This window comes from Oryx dammah, unplaced genomic scaffold, assembly GCF_014754425.2.
Source record: "Oryx dammah isolate SB20612 unplaced genomic scaffold, SCBI_Odam_1.1 HiC_scaffold_27, whole genome shotgun sequence".
Classification (NCBI taxonomy): domain Eukaryota; kingdom Metazoa; phylum Chordata; class Mammalia; order Artiodactyla; family Bovidae; genus Oryx; species Oryx dammah.
The window spans coordinates 103,919,723-103,929,461 of record NW_024070211.1 but is presented as its reverse complement, the minus strand read 5'-3'; positions in this window follow the sequence as shown (position 1 = coordinate 103,929,461).

Genomic DNA, 9,739 nt, shown 5'->3' with positions numbered 1-9,739 from the left:
GTTTTTCTCCTCTCTGCCAGAAACATGAGGGGTATTTTTCCTGATATTTACTATGGGAACTTAAAGTCTACTTCACAAAGGTAACTCTCACGGTAGTGTGAGGTTTCCTCCTGTGATGAGGTCTTCCTGGAGCTTTTAAGTTTCAGAGTTGTCCACACTCAGCCTCCAGCAATTCATCAATTACAGTTTAGGTTTTTCTGTGCTGGCCCTGCTGTTTGTGGAGGTTTCCGCTCATGAGTCTGCTTTAATAAACCATGACTCCCTGTTTTCCTGCCTGTCCTGAATCTTAGGGGCAGCTGTTTTTCCTGTCTTACCTTCTCTTATAGATCCAAAAAGAGTTGATGTTTTTTCAATTTGTTCAACTTTTTACTTGTTAAGATCGAACGGTGATTTCCAAGCTCATCATATGCAGAAATGGAAACTGGCCCTTGATAATCTTTTTAAAAGGTAATTGCCAGTCTTATTTTACACCCCCAAATATATCCTGAGTCCATTCACTTACTTTCCTTTTCTACTGTCATGAATTTGGATCAGGCCACCATCATCTACTTCCTGGACTAGTACTGTGGCTTCCTAATTGATGCCTCCACTTCTGTTGGCCTCACTTTAATCAGTTTTTCACACTGTGGTAAGAATAATCTAACATGAGAATATGATTTCATTTTGCTACTTAAAGCCCTTCGATGGCTCTCTTAGGCACTTAGCGGAACACTCCTTAACATGCGTGGCCTGATACACCTGCTCACACTGCTGCCAGCTACTATAAACTCATTCAGAGCTATTTCTACCCTTGCTCCAGTCACAAATTAGATAAATAATTGAGTCTAGCCTTCTTGTCTCATCTATTTGGGAGAAAAAAGGGCTATTCCTCTGGAGAAGGTGAATGTCATAGTGCGTGCGTGTGTGTGCTTAGTCACCCAGTCGTGACTGACTCTGATCTGATGGACTATAGCCTACCAGGCTCTTCTGTCCATGGGATTATCCAGGCAAAAATACTGGAATGTGTTGGTGTTTCCTCTTCTAGGAGATCCTCCCAACGCAAGGGTCAAGCCTGTATCTCCTTCATTGGCACATGGATTCTTTACCACTGAGCCACCTGGGAAGCTGAAAGCTCACAGTAAGAGGTACAGTAAAACACAGTTTTGTTTTGTTTTTTTTTTTTACAAAATGATTGTGTTTATTTTTCCAGAACAATCTATTCAATACTTGCAAATAAAGGATTAAAATACTTCTAATAGTCTTGGCAATACTTACCCACTGTCTGTTCCTTGAGCTTTCAAGCTCTAGGAAGGAGATTTTTAAAAAAATTAGTTAATTTTAATTGGAGGATAATTTGTTTGCAATATTGTGGTGATTTTTGCCATACATCAACATGAATCACCCATGGGTGCACGTGTGTCTCCCCATGCTGAATCCCCCTCCCACATCCCTCCCCACCTCATCTCTCTAGGTTGTCCCAGGGCACTGGCATTGAGTGCCCTGCCTCATGCATCGAACTTACACTGGTGATCTATTTTGCATACAGTGATATACATATTTCAATGTTAGTCTCTCAAATCATGCCACCCTTGCCTTCTCCTACATAGTCCAAAAGTCTGTTCTTTACATCTGTGTCTCTTTTGCTGCCTTGCATGTAGGATCGTCGTTACCATCTTTTTAAATTCCATGCATGTGCGTTAATATACTAATTGGTGTTTCTCTTTCTGACTTACTTCACTCTGTATAATAGGCTCCAGTTTAATCCACTTCATTAGAACTCACTCAAATGCATGCTTTTCTTTTTTTATAGCTGAGTAATATTCCATTCAAAACCCAGAGATTTAACCATAAGATTAGAGAACACTTTAGTTCCCCCATGTCTTATCACCTCACAACAGGACTCTAGTACAATAACAATGAATTATAGCTGAAAGAACTGAATAGTGGAAAAGTATTGAAAAACATCCCAAGTGCTCTCCATAACAAAGGCCTTATCTCTTAGGAAAAAGATTGCCAGAGTATTATTAGGCAGGGAAAAAGCATTTCTCACACATTATTCCATTCCTACCTTCTTTTTTTTTTTTTTTTTTGAGATAAAACAAGCAAACACATTCAATAGATGGCAAGATTCCTTGAGGGAATAATAGGGAATAATACAGTCAGGAAAAAGAAGTACTGGAAAGACACTGTGAAGATCACAGCTCAAAACGTATGTTCATTAAAAGACTCAAATTTCTTATGTAATAAAATGCTCCTCATTTCCCCATATCTTACCACCATGCTAACTAATCTCTAGTGTGATAAAAGCGTATTATAGTTTAAAAGCTGTAAAACACAGATTTCATTGAAGACAGGAAAACACAAAGTCTAGAGTGGAGTCAAAAAAGCAAAGATAATACAGGAATTTAAAGCCTCCAACATCTGTAACTACAGAAATAATTACATACATCATACAAAAAATTTAAAATAACTATGATTACATATTAAGGTCTCTAATGGAAAGTATAGACAATATTTAAAATCAGATGAGTAGTGAATTTAAAAGTTAAATCAATAATTATATTTTTCCAGAATAGAAAGCACCAGAATGAGATCATTTTCATTGGAATTTTTGGCAAGTCATTAAGGAAGAAATTATATCAATTTTTAGAATCTTTTCTAGAAAAATAGAAGTAGAAGTAACACATAATTATTCTCTTGGGCAGGAAATTTGGAAAAATCAGCTATGGCCACAAGATTGGAAAAGGTCAGTTTTCCTTCCAATCTCAAAGAAGGGCAATGCCAACAGATATTCCAGCTACTGTACAACTGTTTCATTTCTCATGCTAGCAAGGTTATGCTCAAAATTCTTCAAGCAAGGCCTCAGCAGAACATGAACCAAGAACATATAGATTTACCAGCTGGGGTTTAGAAAAGGCAAAGTAACCAAAGATCAAATTGCCTACATCCCTTGGATCAAAGAGAAAGCAAAGGAATTTCAGAAAACCATCTACTTCTGTTTCATTGACTATAATAAAACCTTTGACTGTGTGGATCACAACAAACTGTGGAAAATTCTTAAAGAGATGGGAATACCAGACCACTTCACCTTCTTCTGAGAAAGCTGTATGCAGGTCAAGAAGCAACAGTTAGAACTGGACAGGGAACAACAGACTTGTTCCAAATCAGGAAAGGTATATGATAAGGCTATATATTGTGACCCTGCTTATTTAACTTCTATGCAGAATACATCATGTGAAATGCCATGCTGGATGAATCACAAGCTAGAATCAAGATTGTTGGGAGAAAAAATAGCAATCTAAGAGATGCAGATGATACCACTCTAATGGCAGAAGGTGAAGAGGAAATAAAGAGCCTCTTGATGAAGGTGAAAGAGGAGAATAAAAAAAGCTGGCTTGAAATGCAACATTTAAAAAGTAAGATCATGGCATCTGCTCCCATCACTTCATGGCAAATAGATGGGGAAAAAGTGGGGCAGTGACAGATTTGATTTTCTTGGTCTCCAAAATCACTGTAGATGGCAACTGCAGCCATGAAATTAGAAGACGCTTGCTCCCTGGCAGGAAAACTGTGACAAACCTAGACAACGTGTTAAAAAGCAGAGACGTCACTTTGCTGACAAAGGTCTGTATTGTCAAAGCTATAGTTTTTCCAGCAGTCATGTATGGATGTGAGAGTTGGACCATGAAGAAGGCTGAGCACAAAAGAATTGATGCTTTTTGAATTGTGGTTAAGACTCTTGAGAGTCCCTTGCAGAGTCCCAAGGAGATCAAACCAGTCAATCCTAAAAGAAATCAACCCTGAATATTCATTGGATGGACTGATGCTAAAGCTGAAGCTCCTGTACTTTGGCCACCTGATGTGAAGAGTCACCTGATGTCCAGAGCCAACTCACTGGAAAAGACACTGATGCTGGGAAGGATTGAAGGCAGAAGGAGAAGAGGGAGGCAAAGGATGAAATGGTCAAGTAGCATCACAGACTCAATGGAAATAAATTTGAACACACTCCAGGAGACAGTGGAAGATAGAGGACGTTTGCACACAGAGGAGTCAGACACTCAAAGAGTTAGACATAGTGACTCAAAAACAAACACAAAGCATTATTCTAATATGAAAACTAGAGAAAGACCTTGTAAAACAACAAGGGTGTGCAACAATATATCTCATAAATGCATATACAAGATTTTTTACTGAAATATGAGTAAATTAAATCAATATTATATAATGACACTTGTATCCCATGATCTAGTGGTTTTCCCTACTTTTTTTCAATTTAAGTCTGAATTTGGCAATAAGGAGTTCATGATCTGAGCCACAGTCAGCTCCTGGTCTTGTTTTTGTTGAATGTATAGAGCTTCTCCATCTTTGGCTGCAAAAAACATAATCAATCTGATTTCGTTGTTGACCATCTGGTGATGTCCATGTGTAGAGTCTTCTCTTGTGTTGTTGGAAGAGGGTGTTTGCTTTGACTAGTGCATTTTCTTGGCAAAACTCTATTAGTCTTTGCCCTGCTTCATTCCTCATTCCAAGGCCAAATGTGCCTGTTACTCCAGGTATTTCTTGACTTCCTACTTTTGCATTCCAGTCCCCTATAATGAAAAGGACATCTTTTTTGGGTGTTAGATCTAAAAGGTCTTGTAGGTATTCATAGAACCATTCAACTTCAGCTTCTTCAGTGTTACTGGTTGGGGCATAGACTTGGATTACTGTGATATTGAATGGTTTGCCTTGGAAACGAACAGAGATCATTCTGTCGTTTTTGAGATTGCATCCAAGTACTGCATTTCGGACTCCTTTGTTGACCATGATGACTACTCCATTTCTTCTGAGGGATTCCTGCCCGCAGTAGTAGATATAATGGTCATCTGAGTTAAATTCACCCATTCCAGTCCATTTTAGTTCGCTGATTCCTAGAATGTTGACGTTCACTCTTGCCATCTCCTGTTTGACCACTTCCAATTTGCCTTGATTCATGGACCTGACATTCCAGGTTCCTATGCAATATTGCTCTTTACAGCATCGGACCTTGCTTCTATCACCAGTCACATCCACAGCTGGGTATTGTTTTTGCTTTGGCTCCATCCCTTCATTCTTTCTGGAGTTATTTCTCCACTGATCTCCAGTAGCATCTTGGGCACCTACTGACCTGGGGAGTACCTCTTTCAGTATCCTATCATTTTGCCTTTTCATACTGTTCATGGGGTTCTCAAGGCAAGAATACTGAAGTGGTTTGCCATTCCCTTCTCCAGTGGACCACATTGTGTCAGACCGCTCCACCATGCCCGCCAGTCTTGGGTGGCCCACAGGGCATGGCTTGGTTTCATTAAGTTAGACAAGGCTGTGGTCCTAGTGTGATTAGATTGACTAGTTTTCTGTGATTATGGTTTCAGTGTGTCTGCCCTCTTGGAACACCTACTGTCTTACTTGGGTTTCTCTTTCCTTGGATGTGGGATATCTCTTCACGGCTGCTCCAGCAAAGCGCAACCACTGTTCCTTACCTTGGACGAGGGGTATCTCCTCATTGCTGCCTCTCCTGACCTTGAACGTGGAATAGCTCCTCTAGGCCCTCAGGCGCCCATGCAGCCACCACTCTTGGGATGTGGGGTCGCTCCTCCTGGCCGCTGCCCCTGGCCTCGCACATGGGGCAGCTCCTCCCCACTGCCGCCCTTGGCCTCGGATGCAGTGTTGCTCCTCTAGTCTGCTGCCCCTGACCTCTGATGTGGGATAATTCCTTTCTGGTGTGCCCCTGACCTTGGACATGGGGTAGCTCATTTGATTTGTGACCTAAATCAAATCCCTTATGATTATACAGTGGAAGTGAGAAATAGATTTAAGGGAATAGATCTGATAGATAGAGTGCCTGATGAACAATGGAATGAGGTTCGTGACATTGTACAGGAGACAGGGATCAAGACCATCTCCATGGAAAAGAAATGCAAAAAAAGCAAAATGGCTGTCTGAGGAGGCCTTACAAATAGCTGTGAAAGAAGAAAAGTGAAAAGCAAAGGAGAAAACGAAAGATACAAGCATCTGAATGCAGAGTTCCAAAGAATAGCAAGAAGAGATAAGAAAGCCTTCCTCAGTGATCAATGCAAAGAAATAGAGGAAAACAACAGAATGGGAAAGACTAGAGATCTCGTCAAGAAAATTAGAGACACCAAGGGAACATTTCATGCAAAGATGAGCTCGATAAAGGACAGAAATGGTATGGATCTAACAGAAGCAGAAGATATTAAGAAGAGGTGGCAAGAATACACAGAAGAACTGTACAAAAAAGATCTTCACGACCCAGATAATCACGATGGTGTGAGGACTCATCTAGAGCCAGACATTCTGGAATGTGAAGTCAAGTGGGCCTTAGAAAGCATCACTAGGAACAAAGCTAGTGGAGGTGATAGAATTCCAGTTGAGCTATTTCAAATCTTGAAAGATGATGCTGTGAAAGTGCTACACTCAATATGCCAGCAAATTTGGAAAACTCAGCAGTGGCCACAGGACTGAAAAAGGTGTTTTCATTCCAATCCCAAAGAAAGCAAATGCCAAAGAATGCTCAAACTACCACACAGTTGCACTCATCTCACATGCTAGTAAAGTAATGCTCAAAATTCTCCAAGCCAGGCTTCAGCAATACATGAACTGTGAACTTCCAGATGTTCAAGCTGGTTTTAGAAAAAGGAGAGGAACCAGAGATGAAATTGCCAACATCTGCTGGATCATGGAAAAAGCAAGCGAGTTCCAGAAAAACATCTATTTCGGCTTTATTGACTATGCCAAAGCCTTTGAATGTGTGGATCACAAGAAACTGTGGAAAATTCTGAAAGAGATGGGAATACCAGACCACCTGACCTGCCTCTTGAAAAATCTGTATGCAGGTCAGGAAGCAACAGTTAGAACTGGATATGGAACAACAGACTGGTTCCAAATAGGAAAAGGAGTATGTCAAGGCTGTATATTGTCACCCTGCTTATTTAACTTCTATGCAGAATACATCATGAGAAACGTTGGGCTGGAAGAAGCACAAGCTGGAATCAAGATTGCCAGGAGAAATATCAATAAGCTCAGATATGCAGGTGATACCACCCTTATGGCAGAAAGTGAAGAGAAACTCAAAAGCCTCTTGATGAAAGTGAAAAGTGGAGAGTGAAAAAGTTGGCTTAAAGCTAAACTTTCAGAAAACGAAGATCATGGCATCTGGTCCCATCACTTCATGGGAAATAGATGGGGAAACAGTGGAAATAGTGTCAGACTTTAGTTTTTGGGGCTCCAAAATCACTGCAGATGGTGATTGCAGTGATGAAATTAAAAGACACTTACTCCTTGGAAGAAAAGTTATGACCAACCTAGATAGCATGTTGAAAAGCAGAGACATTACTTTGCCAAGAAAGCTCTGTCTTGTCAAGGCTATGGTTTTTCCAGTGGTCATGTATGGATGTGACAGTTGGACTGTGAAGAAAGCTGAGTGCCGAAGAATTGATGCTTTTGAACTGTGGTGTTGGAGAAGACTCTTGAGAGTCCCTTGGACTGCAAGGAGATCCAACCAGTCCATTCTGAAGGAGATCAGTCCTGGGTGTTCTTTGGAGGGTATGATGCTGAAGCTGAAGCTCCAGTACTTTGGCCACCTCATGCGAAGAGTTGACTCATTGGAAAAGACTCTGATGCTGGGAGGGATTGGGGGCAGGAGGAGAAGGGGACGACAAAGGATGAGATGGCTGGATGGCATCACTGACTGGATGGACATCAATCTGAGTGAACTCCAGGAGTTGGTGATGGACAGAGAGGCCTGGCGTGCTGCGATTCATGGGGTGGCAAAGAGTTGGACACGACTGAGCGACTGAACTGAACTGATCTCATGATCAAGTGAAATTTATTTCAGATATGCAATTCTAGTTCAACACTGAAAAATCATTCTGTGGAATCTACAACTTCAGTAAGCTAAAGTAAAAAAATCACATGGTCTCATCATTTGAAGAACAGAAAGCATTTGAGAAAATCTATGACCCATTCATAATAAAAAAAATTCTCAGCAAACCTGGAAGTGAAAGTAACTTTCTCATCTCCATAGAAATTGTCCATGGAAAATCCACTGTTAGCATCATAATTAATTTTGACAAACAATATGTTTTTCCTCTAACATTAAAAAAAAGGCAAGGATGTTTTCCCTCACTCTTCCTTTATAACATCTACAACTAGTGCAATACACAAGAAAAGGAAATAAAATAGATACAAATTTCTTTTTAATTTTTTTTTTTTTTTTTTTTTTTTTTTCTTTTTTTTTTTTAATTTATTTATTTATTTTTAATTTTTACTTTACAATTCTGTATTGGTTTTGGCATAGATTGACATGAATCTATAAAAGAAAAAAATTGTCATTTTTTTGCAGATATGATTTTCTACATTGAAAATTAAAAAATAATTTACACACATGCAAAATCTCCTAGAATATGACTGTATATCAGGGTTACATGGTTCACAGTTAATTTACAAAAGTTAATTACTTTCAAATATTCCAGAAATCAATTATTATAATTTAAAATTTAAAAAATATTATTATTCTTAACACCCCAAACAAATAGGAACAGATTTTGGAAAATATTTAAAGAATCTATATATCAAACCATAAATATTAAAAGGGAAAATTCACCAAAGAACTAAAAAAAATATGTATTTATGTTCTATGTATCAGAAGTCTCAATTTTTGTAAGGTGTAATTCTTTCCAATGTGATCAATAGACCCACTGATTCCTATCAACATTATAGCAAGCTCTATTTTGAGTCTCAATAAGCTGATTCTGCTTATCCTAATATTCATGTGGAATGAAAAAATATCTAAAATAGCTGACAAAATACTAAACAATGTGAATTAAAACAAAATCGGAGGACTCACACTACCAAAATTCAACAGTTGGAACAGGACATGGAACAACAGACTGGTCCTAAATAGGGAAAGGAGTACTTCAAGGCTGTATATTGTCACCCTGTTTATTTAAGTTATATGCAGAGTACATCATGAGAAACGCTGGGCTGGATGAAGCACAAGCTAGAATCATGTCAATGTATGGCAAAACCAATACAGAATTGTAAAGTAAAATAAAAAATAAATAAATTAATTAATTAAAAAAAAAAAGATTGCTGGGAGAAATATCAGTAACCTCAGATATACAGATGACACCACCATTATGGCAGAAAGTGAAGATGAACTAAACAGCCTCTTGATGAAATTCAAAGAGGAGAATGAAAAAGTTGGCCTAAATATCAACATTCAGAAAACTAAGATCATGGCATCCGGTCCCATCACTTCATGGCAAATAGATGGGGAAACACTGGAAACAGTGACTGACTCTACTTTCTTGGGCTCCAAAATCACTGCAGATGGTGACTGCAGACATGAAATTAAGACACTTGCTCCTTGGAAGAAAAGTTATGACCAACCTAGACAGCATATTAAAAAGCAGAGACATTACTTTGCTGACAAATGTCCTAAAGCTACGGTTTTTCCAGTAGTCATGTATGGATGTGAGAGTTGGACTATAAAGAAAGGTGAGCACTAAAGAATTGATGCTTTTGAAGTTGAAGAAGACTCTTGAGAGTCCCTTGGACTGCAAAGAGATCCAATCAGTCCATCTTAAATGAAATCAGTCCTGAATATTCATTGGAAGGACTGATGCTGAAGTCAAAACTCCAGTAGTTTGGCCACTTGATGCCAAGAGTTGACTCATTTGAAAAGACTCTGATGCTGGGAATGATTGAAGGTAGGAGGAAA